Source organism: Crinia signifera, chromosome 4, assembly GCF_055691185.1.
Source record: "Crinia signifera chromosome 4, ASM5569118v1, whole genome shotgun sequence".
Lineage (NCBI taxonomy): Eukaryota > Metazoa > Chordata > Amphibia > Anura > Myobatrachidae > Crinia > Crinia signifera.
Window position 1 is genome coordinate 76,310,136 of NC_139220.1, and position 16,269 is coordinate 76,326,404.

A 16,269-nucleotide genomic window follows, 5' to 3' on the forward strand; every position below is an offset into this window, starting at 1 on the left:
CAAAATATGTGCCCCAATTTCTCCCGAGTACGGCAATGCCTCATGTGTGACCAAAAAGTGGCAGGACTCAGAAGGGAAGGAGTGATATTTGGATTTTGCAGCACAAATTCTGGTGGAATGATGGTGGGTGCTATGTCGCATTAGCAAGACCCCCAAAGCACCAATACAGTGGAACCCCCCCACAAGTGACCCCATTTTGCAAACTACACCCCTCAGGGAATTCATCTAGGGGTATAGTGTACATTTCAATCCCCCAGGGGTTTCACCAATTTTGATACAAGTGGGCAGTGAAAATGAAAAATTACATTTTTTTACACAAAAATGCAGTTCTGGCTCAAAATTTTTCATTTTCAGAAGGTATGAAGGAGAAAAAGCACCCCAAAATCTGTGCCCCAATTTCTCCCGAGTATGGCAATGCCTCATATGTGACCAAAAAATACCAGTTGGGTGCATGGCAGGACTCAGAAGGGAAGGAGTGATTTTTGGTGGTGGAATGTTGGTGGGTGCTATGTCGCATTAGCAAGACCCCCAAAGCACCAATACAGTGGAACCCCCCACAAGTGACCCCATTTTGCAAACTACACCCCTCAGGGAATTCATCTAGGGGTATAGTGTACATTTCAAACCCCCAGGGGTTTCACCAATTTTGATACAAGTGGGCAGTGAAAATGAAAAATTACATTTTTTTACACAAAAATGCAGTTCTGGCTCAAAATTTTTCATTTTCAGAAGGTATGAAGGAGACAAAGCACCCCAAAATCTGTGCCCCAATTTCTCCCGAGTACGGCAATGCCTCATGTGTGACCAAAAAGTGGCAGGACTCAGAAGGGAAGGAGTGATATTTGGATTTTGCAGCACAAATTCTGGTGGAATGATGGTGGGTGCTATGTCGCATTAGCAAGACCCCCAAAGCACCAATACAGTGGAACCCCCCCACAAGTGACCCCATTTTGCAAACTACACCCCTCAGGGAATTCATCTAGGGGTATAGTGTACATTTCAATCCCCCAGGGGTTTCACCAATTTTGATACAAGTGGGCAGTGAAAATGAAAAATTACATTTTTTTACACAAAAATGCAGTTCTGGCTCAAAATTTTTCATTTTCAGAAGGTATGAAGGAGAAAAAGCACCCCAAAATCTGTGCCCCAATTTCTCCCGAGTACGGCAATGCCTCACATGTGACCAAAAAATACCAGTTGGGTGCATGGCAGGACTCAGAAGGGAAGGAGTGATTTTTGGATTTTGCGGCTCAGATTCTGGTGGAATGAATGGTGGGTGCTATGTGGCATTAGCAAGACCCCCGAAGCACGGTGAAATGATGAACCTAATAATCCATAGATGTGTGGTATATTTTAAAACACTCCTTTATACATAGGCCGGGTTTGTCGGGGCAAGTGTCACACTGGAAAATAGTTTGCTTTCTTATTCCCTTTTTATAGCAAACTTTGCACCTTTTTTGTGTCCTGCCCTTTTTTCCAGTGGAGGGGATTTCATCAGGAAAATGCTGCCCTGGTACAATACGGGGGCCAGTACTAGAAGTACTGGGGCCCTCTGCCTGCTGGTTCCCAAATATTAGGCCCTTTATGACTTCCTCTTGAAAGTGCATAAATGTCCCCCTCTGGCCGGTAGAACGGAATAGCACGTAAGCGTTATACAGTGCCATCTGGATGATATACACGGCCAGCTTCTTGTACCAGATTTTTGTTTTCCGCAGGGCACTGTACGGCTTCAGTACCTGATCTGAAAGATCCACTCCGCCCATGTACCTATTGTAATCCAGGATACAATTAGGTTTTGAGGTGTGGGTACTGGTACCTCGTACAGGGACGGAGGTGGTACTGTCTCCGTGAATTGTTGTCAGTATAAGGACATCCCTCTTGTCCTTATATTTGACCAACAACATATTTTCGGTGCATATTCCCCTGCTTTCACCCCTTCTCATTACTTGGGCAATGTGCGTTTTTGGGAGGCCTCTTTGGTTCTTGCGCACAGTACCGCAAGCTGCTGTACCTCTTGAACCAAGGACCTTAAACAGGGGGATGCTAGTGTAAAAGTTATCCACATAGAGGTGATAACCTTTATCCAGGAAGGGGTGCACTAAATCCCAGACAATTTTTCCACTAACACCTACGAGGGAGGGGGGGCATTCTGGCGGTTCAATTCTTGAATCCTTCCCTTCATATACCCTAAACCTGTGAGTGTACCCTGAGGTGCTTTCACACAGCTTATACATTTTTATGCCATACCTTGCCCTCTTACTGGGAAGGTACTGGCGGAATTTAACCCTTCCTTTAAAATGTATAAGGGACTCGTCTATGCAAATGAATTTATCTGGGATGTACATGTCTTCAAATTTGGCACTGAAATGATCAATGACCGGCCTGACTTTGAATAGCCGGTCAAAGGTGGGATCATCTCTGGGTGGGCACTGTGCATTATCGTTGTAATGCAAAAATTTAAGGATCGTCTCAAATCGAGCCCGGGGCATGGCCATACGGTAAAATGGGGTGCTGTACAGAACATCTGTACTCCAATATTGCCTAATTTCTGGCTTTTTTACTATGCCCATATGAAACACCAGACCCCAAAACGTCATCATCTCTACTGCATCTACAGGGGTCCACCTAGCAAATGATGATGTGGGGTTTTGAGCAATAAACTGCTGGGCATATAAATTAGTTTGGTCCACCATTAAATTTATAAAATCATCAGAGAAAAATAATTTGAAAAAGTCAATTTCTCTGAGACCTGTGGAATCAAATTGGATTCCTGGCATGGCCAAAAACTCAGGAACCTGGGGCTCAAAATTGTCTGGTGGTGGGGTCCATACGAGATCAATTATTGGGGGGGGGGTCATGGCCATACGGTAAAATGGGGTGCTGTACAGAACATCTGTACTCCAATATTGCCTAATTTCTGGCTTTTTTACTATGCCCATATGAAACACCAGACCCCAAAACGTCATCATCTCTACTGCATCTACAGGGGTCCACCTAGCAAATGATGATGTGGGGTTTTGAGCAATAAACTGCTGGGCATATAAATTAGTTTGGTCCACCATTAAATTTATAAAATCATCAGAGAAAAATAATTTGAAAAAGTCAATTTCTCTGAGACCTGTGGAATCAAATTGGATTCCTGGCATGGCCAAAAACTCAGGAACCTGGGGCTCAAAATTGTCTGGTGGTGGGGTCCATACGAGATCAATTATTGGGGGGGGGGTCTCAGCTGCTCTACGGGGGCGTCTTTGAGGGGGTCCCTCATCACCAGAGGAGGAAGAGGTGCTTAAGACGAATCCTTCAAATTCCCCGCTTGCCTCACTGGCTGTGTCAGAGTCAGAGGCAAGCATGGCATATGCCTCCTCCGCTGAATACATTCTTCTGGATGACTGGGATGACATTTGGGATGACATTTGGGATGCCATTTTTATTTTTGTGTTACTGGTAGTGAAATGTTTCAACACGTGTATAGTGTAGGGGGGGGTACAAACTTTATTTCAACCCAGGGGGTATGTAGTGTGTAGTGTGTATGTAGTGCAGAAAAAAAAATACTTTATACAAAAAAAAAAAAAAATTGAAGGGGTTAAAAAAAAAAAAATTGAAGGGGTAAAAAAAAAAAAAAAAAAAAGGTCCTGCGCCAAAAATTGAGCACAGATGTTGGTCAGTAACGTCCGTCACTGAACAGCGCTCAAAGGCAACAGGAATTTGATCAAAAAAAAAAAAATAGATCAACCCTGTGCCGAAAAAGCTGATCAGTGATGTACGTCACTGATCAGCGCACAGTGGCCACAGGACACCCACAAAATCACAGTGTGTGTAAAAAAAAAATTTAAAAAAGACCCCACAGCACCCACAAAAAAAAAAAAGGTGATCAGTGATGCGACACTGATTACCAGTGAGGGGCAGCAGGTGCACAACCTTTGGTGCAACTGACAGTGCAACTGGCAGCAACTGACAGGTATATATAAAAAAAAAAAACTCTGCTCCCCCAAAAAGTTGCTGATCACCTCAGATATAGTGATCAGCACAAAAGGCGGGGGCAGCAGACACAAAATTTAGCACTCTCTATCACTCTCTGTCACTATCTCTCTCTATCTCTCTATCTCTCACTATCTATCACTCTATGACACTGCAGCAGCAGCAGTGACAGGTATATATATATATAAAAAAAAAACTGCGCCCCCAAAAAGTTGCTGATCAGTTAATTTATACTGATCAGCACAAAAGGGGGGGCAGCAGTCAGTTATATAAAAAATATATAGCACAATCTGTCACTATCTCTATCTATCTCTCTATCTTTCTCTATCTCTCTCTATCTCTCTATCTATACCTATCACACTGCAGCAGCACAAAATATAGCACTTTCTGTCACTAGGCCTCTCTATCTCTCTCTATCTCTCTCTATCTCTCTCTCTCTATCTCTCTCTCTCTATCTCTCTATCTATAACTATATCACACTGCAGCAGCACAAAATATAGCACTCTCTGACACTATCTCTCTCTATCTCTATTTCTCTATCTCTCTCTATCTAACGCTATTACACTGCAGCAGCACAAGTTCACAACACAGGAAGTCACAAGTAACAGGATCCAGGAAGCATCCAGCACACTACAAGCAGGATCCAGGAAGCATCCAGCACACTACAAGCAGTGATCAGGCAAGGTATTTGCAAGGATCAGGTAAGTATTTGGCAAGGTTCAGGTCAGTATACTGTGGCAGCTAGGCACGGTGACCGCACTGCACGCAATTCCAGACCGGAATGGCGTCTGCAGTGCAGTCACCGTTAGTTTAAATCCCCCTCCTTGGCTGTGATTGGTCCGTCGGTCCGACGAACCAATCACGGCCTTTGGGGGCGGGCGGGGTGAGGTGGGGTGACACCAGTGTCACCCTTACACCCCGCGGTGATTGGTGCTGTACTTTACAGCACCAATCACCTCCGATCCCGTGTCACCGGCAAACGTTATTCGCCGGTGACACAGGAAAACGCTGTGAATGGCTGTTCACACTGAACAGCCAATCACAGCGATCGCCGACGGGGGGGCGGCATCGCAGCCTCCCCTGGGCATGCACGGACATGTCTGCTGTCAGGGACAGCAGACATGTTGAAACTGTCACCGCGTCTATAGACGCGGTGACAGTTACTAGCCATGACGTACATTTACGCCATGTGTCGGGAAGTACTTCCCGACCATGACGTAAATGTACGTCAATTGTCGGGAAGGGGTTAAATATCCAGGGGCTATATTTTATAGACAATGAATAAAGTAATATAATATCTGGAGATATGCAATGTTCCTATATTGAATAAGCTTAACATTTGGGGACGCACAAGTATGCAATTAGGTCATACCTTAAAGTAACAGTTTGTATTTCATGAAAATATGCTTCTAAGGATCTGTAAATATTGCTAAATAAGAACTTGATAAGATTACTAAATTAGGTATTAAATCTTAATCCTCTTCTTCTTCAATTTTATTTTGGTATGAATGTAAACTTTGCTACATGGGGTGATAGCACACCCCCTCCCCCTTGTTAAGCATCTAGAATTTTTTATTAAAAATATGCTAATTGAAAGTCATGCTCAGTTTAACAAACTTTAAATACGATTCATGAAGGCTGAGGGGATTATATTAATAAAATTCAACATTATTAATTGAGTGTGTTATGATTAATGTTGCTATTAAAGGGCAGACAGGGATTATCTCTAATGTCTTGCATTAAGTATATGAAACATGTCTCATTTGTACAGAATCTTAAAATAGTTATTCTTCACCTCTGGAGGAAAAATGTATTTGAGCTATTTTATTTAAAATGAGAATTGTCAACATAAAATACAGTAATTATATAAATGCCCTCTAAAATTGCAATCTTCATTTAAAATAAATGTGATGTTAATAATGTTACTGTTACCGCAATCTTGCTTCCAATGTAGCATAAACATTCCATAATAATATTTGTCAAAATCAATATAGCATTTTATTGATTGCAGCCAAACATTGATGGTTCTTTTTGATATACAGTATGTTCTGGATGAAAATAGAAAATTGATTATATAAAGTTATGAGGTAGAAAAGGCCTTTTCCTATACTGGCAAATAGTCTCCTGGTTACAGTTACCAAGTAGCAGCATTCACAAGGCAATTCTTCTTGTTGAGGTTTTTTTTTTTACAGGCCCGTGTTTATGGCGAATCCTCTGCCTCTGATCTTCATTAAGGGTTGTACCTGCTTTTCTTACCTGATTTTAGGATTGTATTGTTTCCAGTTCTCAGTGCTGACGCCCCTGGGGTTGTTTCTCCTTGTCCAGGTCTGAGTTCCTCTCTCCATTCTGTGTTCCCTGCTTATACCCCTTTTACACCGCCGCAAAAACCCAGGTTTTTCCCTCCAGGACCTGGGTCAGCGGCAGTATGAAAGGGGTTAAACCGTGTCCCTTTACAAGGGACTTCTACCCAGGTCCTGACCAGGGTAGAACACAGGCAGGACCTGGGTAGAGGGCAGTGTAAACAGGTACGCAGTGCAAACAGTGCTTATATAAAGTAAGCAACATTGAAACAAAACCAAATAAAAATGGAACAGAAATTGAACACAATCTATTTTGATTTGATCACAATATGTGGCCCTGCGGCATTGACATCAAATAGAAAAACAAATTGTCTAGGCAAGACTATATACAGATGGAGCAGCTCTCAATGGAGCTGCCCCTGGTGATAGAATTGTAATTTGCCGCCTCCCTCCAGCCGACGGAAGGGGGCACGCATGCAAGAAATGCGCACATGCCCTGCTACATTGGCGCAATCTGCCACTGGTCCCCTGCACCTCCCCACAGCTCCTCCGCAGCCACCACCAGCTGCCCCCACTCCCTGCCCATCTCCCTGAAGCAGAGACAGGCAGGATAGCTGCTACCTGCTGCCTCACTGATGGGTACACGTGAGCGTGTGAGATGCTTCAGATGGAGCTCCTGTCCGCCAACCTGCGCCTGTACTATATAGTCTAAATGGAATATGTACACGCCATGTGATTCAATCCCAATTCAATCTGGATCAAATAAGAATTGAATAGAAAGTACTTCACACTGTGGGCTTGATTCTGGTTGATTCACATGCATACATGACATACATGCATACATGACATGCAGTCATGCGCACCACATCTGTATGGGAGGCTTTGCAGCGGTATACAAAGGGGAGTGTACTCAAGGTACCCACACACTTGCATGTACGTACGCACATACACGTGAGTGCAGGTTCTTGCACTGTGTGTACGTGTGCCCACGCACACTGGTCTTATTTCCGATCTGTAAGCATACACACACTCTCAACCCATTTAAACATGCTCAAGACTATACTTAATTATATCAAATAGCTCACTTCATTGTTTTTGTTGAAAGACATTTAATAAAATAGTGGCCATTAATAATTAGCTAGGAACTGTTTATTAGCTAACTTTACATAGGTTTTAAAACATTTATTCATATCAATGTCCTGGATTTTAATTAGAAATACACATGTGCCTTTCATATGTCCTTGTGTGTCTGTGTACTCCATACATACCTACGTTAGGATACTATATGACATTGCATTTGTCATTGTTAATATTAGGCCATGTGACTTTGTGTTTACCTGCCCTATTTGCTCAAATATTTTTTATTTAATTAACAACCACTATGGCCTTATTTGGCTACAGCACACACTATGCTCGGAATGTCATGTAAGTTCCACAACTCATTCACAAACACATTCAGATATTTACACTCATACAGTATGCATTCATGCCCACACAATAGTACCCTAACCAAACTCAGCCATACACTACATCAAAATGTATTTATTAACAATCACCTTCATGCACACACAAATACTAACACATAAACTTTTTGCCTTAATCTAACACATTTTTAGCACCTTGTAGAATAAACACATACACAGTGTAACTATTTAACAACTTTTTAATATTTTTTAACAATTTAAAAAAAAATTCTTTTTAGAAATAAAAGTATAAAAAAAAAGCTCAATCAATGTAAAATATCAAGCATTGCTGAAATTCAGTTGGCTGCATCTCTTAGATGGTCTACAAGATCTGTCAGGACAACCCACATTGCTTATTCTCTGGTGTAAAGGCACGGAAAGCCTGTAGGGATGGAAAGTGTTTGCAATCAGATCTGTTCAGACTTCACTGTAAAAAAAAAAAGAATAGAAAAAATAAATAATTTAAAAAAACAGCTGTTCCCCCTCCTCTCCCCCCTGCACAGGAATAATCAGCCCCAGGTTCAGAGTCAGTCCTGCTTTAAAAATCAGGGAATAAACCGAGTATGGGTTCCCTGTATTTTTTAAAACCAGCACCAGACCCAAGGGCTGGTCCTGGTTCCCAAAATATGGGGGACAAAATGAATAGGGGACTCCGTATTTTGTAAACCAGCACCAGGCCCAACCACCCAGCAGGGTAATGCCACAGACGGGGGAGACATTTTATACAAGTCCCCCTGACCAAAGCATTAACCCCCTGACCGGTCAATCTGGGCAGGGATCCTGGGGAAATGGGGATCCCCAATGAAGGGTTCCCCCCTCCAGAATGACATGTAGGTAGATCTCCTCCGTCCGCTGGTCCTGAAGAAAATCCATCTGGGTACCTGTGGAAGGAATCCTTACTCACCAGGGTCCTCTGGCGTAGATCACATCCTCTTCATTACAAGTAGGCATCCAGGGACTTGGCAAAATAAAAAAAACACTGAACAGACTGTGTGACTGTATTTGTGTTAGGTAAGAAGTGTGCTTACTATGGGCCTGCATTCAGTACATGTACGTAGCTAATTGATTATTAACAGAAACTTGTATGGTGCATGGGCCAGTAGTGTGCGCAGGTGTACGTATTTTAGCAATTGACAGTGATGATTAGTGGTATGAGCGCTAGGCCATTTACTTGCAGCCAGGAGACATCTAGGGAGTCACTTAGATTTGCTAATTAATTTCCTGCCCAATACTGCTAGTGTACGTGTAGGTTTGTGAAACCACAACCCACCACTTTTGGTTGACTCCCCTTGCATACGCCCTGCTTTACACCCATTTCCGCAGGGGTGTGAGGTCACACCCAGATAGCTTTGTGTTGAGCTTGCAAGCGTTTTTTTATGCTCGCAATGAAGCAAGTTTGAAGGTCCGAAGAAGTTGGCACATGCGTATTGCTTTCACAGCACATGCGCAGTAAGCTAAAATACATGCTCTTTGTGAATTTGCTGTAGTTAAATCTGTTTGATGTAAAAAATTTGACTGAATGTTTTCCTGAACCAGTGTAACCAGTACATCAACTAGTTGCATATTTGGATGAAAGTTTGTCTAGTGTATGGCCAGCATAAGGTTCCTGATTCAGATCACAGAATTTCTCATCCCATGACAGATTCACTCTGCTTCATCTTCCTTACCTTCTTTTATCTGTCTCTTACTCATACAGTATTTATCCTATGTGCAATGCCCTTACTTACTGTACTTCAGGTTTACCTTCTCACTCATTCCACACCTGCTAACTGCCTGGACTAGGGGAAGGGTGGGCCTTGCCACAAAAATGCAAGAAAAGACTGATATAATCTTTTTGGGGCACTCTTTTATTATCAAATTTATGTGTATATTATCGTAATTTAAGAATTAACTTTTATTTGGTAAGCCTTAAAATAAAACGTGCTTTATCGTATAAGACCAATCTTTGTTTGAATTTATGCAAATAAGTACACAGATTAATCTTTGTTTTAAAAAATGCAAAAATACAAAACCATGTTTACCCAGTTCATGCAGAATTAATGAGTCAAATCTATCATAGATTTCATTTTCTTCAATGGTTTCCAGTTCGGCGAAAAAATACAATTCAAAAGCATACATATACATCAAGTATACTTCTGTGACCTCAAATCCATATTTGGGGTCCTCACTGCTTTCCTCTACAATGACACACCCCTTTTAACTTGACTCCTAGGAGTGAGGACCCCAAATATGGATTTGAGGTCACAGAAGTATACTTGATGTATATGTATGCTTTTGAATTGTATTTTTTCGCCGAACTGGAAACCATTGAAGAAAATGAAATCTATGATAGATTTGACTCATTAATTCTGCATGAACTGGGTAAACATGGTTTTGTATTTTTGCATTTTTTAAAACAAAGATTAATCTGTGTACTTATTTGCATAAATTCAAACAAAGATTGGTCTTATACGATAAAGCACGTTTTATTTTAAGGCATACCAAATAAAAGTTAATTCTTAAATTACGATAATATACACATAAATTTGATAATAAACGAGTGCCCCAAAAAGATTATATCAGTCTTTTCTTGCATTTTTGTGGCAAGGCCCACCCTTCCCCTGTGACTAAGTTTCTCTGAACTTAAATTGGGAGCACCACCAACCCTGTAAATAGGCATTTGATAACCTTTATGAGATAAATGTTGGTTTTTTCTGACAAATAAAAACGCTTATAAGCCCTCTTTTTGTGTGCGGACTCATCCACATCTATCCTAGAACTGCCTGGACTACTAAGGTCAATGTCTCTTTGGGCCTTATTTTGGTTCATTCTTTCTGACAAAATCCTTCTTAGATGGGCAAAACCATGTGCACTGCAGGTGGGGCAGATGTAACATGTGCAGAGAGAATTAGATTTGGGTGGGGTTTTACTTCAAAGTGAGATCTATATTGCAGTGTAAAAATAAAGCAGTCAGTATTTTCTCTGCACAGAAACAAAATAACTCAACCAAATCTAATTCTCTCTGCACATGTTACATCTGCCCCCCCCCTGCAGTGCACATGGTTTTGTCCATCTAAGAAGGATTTTGTCAGAAAGAATGAACCAAAATAAGGCCCTTTAACTCCAATTATCTCTAATTAGCCTCTCCCTCTGGATTGTAAACTCTTACAGGGCAGAGACATCTACACTATGGACCTTATTCGAGTCCACATGCAAAGCTGCAAATTTAGAAGCTTTGTGTGTGGATTAAACGCCACCGCATGAACGAAGACCATCAAATGATTTCTACACCGCTCTGGTGTCTTACATCAGCGACCTGTAAAACACCTAAAACAGCTCTCCACCTCACCCCGAAGCATGTCGAGCCCCGCGAGGGGCAGCGGAACGCATCCTCCGACCTTTTCATACCCCCACTATCCACATCGGTGTGCAGTTGACTTCATATAGTGTGGCGAGCGCAGCGAGCCACTGAGCCCGAAGCATGGCGAGCGTACGCGGAATACATAATCTGCGTACGCTCACGACGCTTCAGGCTTGGTGGCTCGCTGCGCTCACCACACTATATAAAATCAACTCCACGCCGCCGTGGAGAGTGGGGGTATGAAAAGGACGGAGGATGCGTGCCGCTGCGCTCGCCACGCTTCGAGGGGACGTGGAGAGTGGTGCTGTTTTTGGTGTTTTACCATATGAACTACTGAGATCTCATCTAATCTGATCTGATCTCATTTGATCTGATCTCATCTGATCTCATCTGATCTGAGATGCGATTTCACTCAGGGTGCAGTGAATAAATTAACCAAATTAACTACTGAGATCGCATTGCACACATAACAAGGCACAAAAAGCCATGTGATGCGATGTGATTTCACTACGCAGAATAGCCCACTAAGCAAATAGCTTAGTGGGCGCCCTGCTAGGAAACAAGTACTGTAATTTGTCCTAATTGCATTCATTCCTAATTGATTACCCTGGTCCAAGTATTCTCACCGTTCTTATGAATTTCTTTATTTTAATGATTTGTTATTTACTCTTAACTCATAGCTGTTTCTTCATAGTATTGTGCATTCATTGTTCAATTTTGCAAATGTGTGCTCTATATGGTGCTATGGACACTTTGTAGTGCCTCATTAATAAAAGATAATATTAAAATGCAGAAACAGCAAATACTTCACTAATTTGACAAAGAAGGAGCCGCAGAATCATCAGGGTTGCAAACTCTATTACAGGCTATATTTTATTAATAACATACTGACAAAAGCATTTTATTAACATATTAACTGTATTATTATTTTGAAATGTGGAAAAAAAAACAAAGGAAATGTAGTGGATGAGTGCTAATCAGATACTAGGGGTGACATTTAATAGGGTGTGATTTGTTTGTTTTTTTGCAAATTTTAGGCAACAAAATCGCGTTATCGCATTTTTTGCTGAAATTGCATACTAGGTCCCGGAATTCGCACATTTTGTGCAATAACTCGCAGGTTTTAATTTGCATTTTTATCGCATCCAGATATTTTCCCATACAAAAGTATACAAATCGCTTATTTAATGGAATGCACAAACAGAATTCACGTTTTTAAAGTGTCTAAAAATCGCCAATGTTTTAGACCAGGTCCTGATGGGCCCTGAATTGACCCTGAAGCAACTTTGTTCAAGTGCAGAAATGGTTAATTTTCACAAAGGTGTCCTCATTTTTACTCATAAACTCCCCTACATATACCACAACATCATTAGGGACACCTGTGAGGGTTTTAGAGATGGAGATTGTGAAGAGTGATTTGGAGTTGGTTGTTTGTGATTTTGACCGTTTGGAGGAGCTGCGCAGGAGGAGGGAGGAATCTTCGTGCCAGATCCAGGTACCCTGAGTACTGCGTGCTTCACGTAGGTATCGTGCTAGGCAGTACCTGGACTACCTCTCTGATCAACAGGTTGTGGGGATGTTTCGGCTGAACCGCAATAACCTGTTGGACTTATATGAGCAGGTGAGAGATGATTTAGACCCTTACGGGGGTGCCAACTATGCAGTGTCTGGGCTGCAGAAATTAATGTGTGCCCTCTACTTCTTGGCCACAGGCTCCACTCAGTCTGTGACCTCATGGTCGTTGGGGGTCTCACAAGCCACTTTCTCAAAGCATTTTACTCAATTGATACTTGCTTTCAAGAAGTTGTGGTGCACATACAGTATATCAGTATGTCTTTAGCGACAGCATTGAAGCAGGATAACGGCATAACGGGCCCAGAAGCCGTCGGGCCCAGAAGCCGATAACGGCCGTGGGCTGTCATGATCCCGGCAGCAGATCGCCAATCCACGGCTGTTTTTGCGGCCACGCCCCCTCTGTGCCAAGCGGCAGACGGGACATTGAATCCCCTCTGTCGTTCTACAGTCAATCAGACTGTAAACAGGCCAGGATCAAGGCTGTCTGCGGTGATCACAGATTGCATACCCCCTTGTGACTTTTGGTGAGCAAACTTTCTCATTCTCAGGAGAAGATCTTGGTGGTTTATGGAAACCTTTTTCCACATGCAGGTAGTTGCAGCAATGTACTTTATTCTGCTCCAAATGATGGAAGATGCTATATGTTGTTTAGCTCACAGGCAGAGGAAAACGAAATGCAGAATTTGTTGCAAATATTTGATACAGGATTTAAAGTAACAATTTAAAAGAAAAGGTGATTTCTGTTGCAATGATTGCAGCAGATCGTCTATTTTGACAAATCAAAGTTTATAACATTTCCAATATAGACTGATCAACCTCTAGGGATGCAGAGTCTGGTTCAGAAATGGTGAAAATCGTTCTTAAAAATAAAAATATAAAACAACAATATCACACATACACCTGCCGGTATTGTAAACATATCATGACAATAAAAACAATATTTGAAAAAAACCATGACAGGAATGTAATGTCAAGCTAGATAGATGCCTTTAAAGTATAGAAAGCTTATTGTAGGTCAAATGCAATCATAATAGAGATACCTATGTTCTAGCCCTAAAGTCATTATTGTAGATATGAGTCCAACAGAAGGTTGATATGCACTTAATTTGCTGAACGACTGAGAGTAAAGGCCAACGTCTTGTATGTCAATAATCAGGGCTCCAAATTCAGCAGAATATGAGTAAAGTAGCAATCACATAGATTAGTCATAATAGGTGTGTTTTTTTCTTTCATTGGTACTAAGAAGTTTTACAGATGAGGATGTGTTCGTCCGCAATTGAGTAGTACGTTTTGTGGGATTAAAAAAAGCTTCAGCATTATAGCAATGAGTAAGAGAGGTAGTGCTACACAGAGGATGCAGTAGGAGGAGCTGTTTATGCCTATGGAGAAGGCTGAGGGTGAGGAAGAAAGTGAGAAGCAGGAGGTGGAGAGTGTGGAGGAGGTGGATGTGGAGGCAGTAGGTCCAGTACCAGGCAAGACACACAATGGAAGAAACATTCACTTCTCATATGAGGAAAATTGTTCAGTGGTGCATACCATTTATTTTTATTATTATGCATGCCTTTATTTCTCCAGCTTCTTGGGGAATATGCAAAGCAGACATCTGCTCGAAGAGAGGCTTGCGGAAATCAGCACTTTAAAAGAGTGGTTTAAAGATGTCAAGCAGGTGTTGAAGGCTAAAATCGCTGATTAACATTGTGAAACGTTGTCACCCACCATCAAATTATTTCAACTGCCCTTGCAAATATAAGAAGACTGACTGACCACCCCCCCTGTGCGAATGCCGTGGGACAGGTCGGTGAAGGTGCCCACACAGAAGTCCTGCACATGTGCATATGAGAATATGCGCATGCTCAGAGGCTTACCAGTGGTCTCCCATGCGAACATGCGGGGGACTGATGGAAACAGAATTAGGCCTCTAGTACAAAAAGCACGCTGTTGTAGCGCATAGCATGTTTTTGTACTAGATACTATCTAGTACAAATAGTATGGAGAACATCGCTCTGTTTATAGGCACCTATAGACATTAATACAGAGCAAAGCACTATATTGAATAGAATCAGTGGCGTATATATAATGGGTCCCATACATCCCAGGGGGCCACACTGCACACAGTGCAAACATTTTTCTAATACATACACTCCCGCGTCCAGCATCGGCAGGAGCACTACCGTAATCACTGTAAAAATGTTGCTGCAGACATTTTTCCTGTAATCTGTGTATGCGCAGTGGAGTCTGAACGCTCTATTGCTCAGACTCCACAATGCTGCACTGCTGCCAGCAGCAACAGTGATACGAAAAACAATGGAAAAATTGTTGCTGGACCATTTTTCAAGAGATTCGTGCTCTAGTGCTCAGACCCTACTCTCCCGGCGCTTCTTCCGACAGAGAGGAGCCTCCTCCTCTCTTAAAATGGGATTCCTTCTCTCTTAAAATGGGCTTCCTTCTCTCTTAATAAAGCCTCTACATAGAGCGAAGACTGTTTTTCAAACCCAGTCAGTAATATGTCAGTTAGTAGCTGATTGGCTACTACGTTATATCTGTTTATGGCTCTCCAAGGCTTAATAAATAAACCCCATATTCAACATACAGTACTGTAGCATAGAGTTAAAAAAGTTAAGTGTTTTTATCTGCTGTATATACACTGTACTGTAGTTTCCCATATTCGATGCAAAAGGCATTTCATATTAAGTATAGCATATTTAAAGACAAGCATAGCTCAGACAGGATAACATAAATCTATATATTGTTAAACAAAATGGAATGGATTCCTTTACCATTTTAATTTAAACAAAGCCATAGAGAATATTCGATTCACTGTTAAAGACTTTCAAAGGTATAAATATTCTATGTGTTTTTTCCATGTTACAAGAACTTATTGCAAGCATACAAGATGTACAAATGAGTGTAATCAATGATAATGGCCACTTCGATATAATATTGTGTTCTACACTGTTATGGTTTGATTTTCCAGTCCATTGACCATGATCTATCCACTACTTAGCTAGTCTAGGTTACATTTAGATAAATTAGAACAAGCTAAAGACTCAATTTATTGCCCATCTCTTTCATTTTACATTCATATAGTATTTAAAGTGTCATTCCATTGCAGCAAGTGTCTATTTTTAGCAAATGAAATACAGTATATAATATATTTGCATAAACATTAATGATAATCTTTATACTATGTAAATGTGCAGTTATAGTTTCATTTATATGTGAAATATTTCTTTGCTGTGTAAAGTATGCTGAGGACAATTGTACTACAAACAGCAATCCGTTTGTTGACATTCAGAATGTTGACACCATAATATGGACATGGTTTAAATGTCTACATACATGTCGACTATAATATTGCGAATGTCTAGACTTAAAATTTAGCATTTTCACAAAGGAAAAAGGGAAAATCTCACAGGAAAATGGGTATGTATGGGTAATCGATTTTCCTTATCTGATTTAAATTTTATTTGTACTGTAATAATGAGCTCAGTCTATTGTAACATTCTGTACTTGGATTGTCAATGGTGCTCCCCAGAGTCATGTGCAGTGGAGCAGGGCCATGACTAGGGGTGTGTGAGTGGTCCTACCACACATACTGTAGTACATGGCTGTG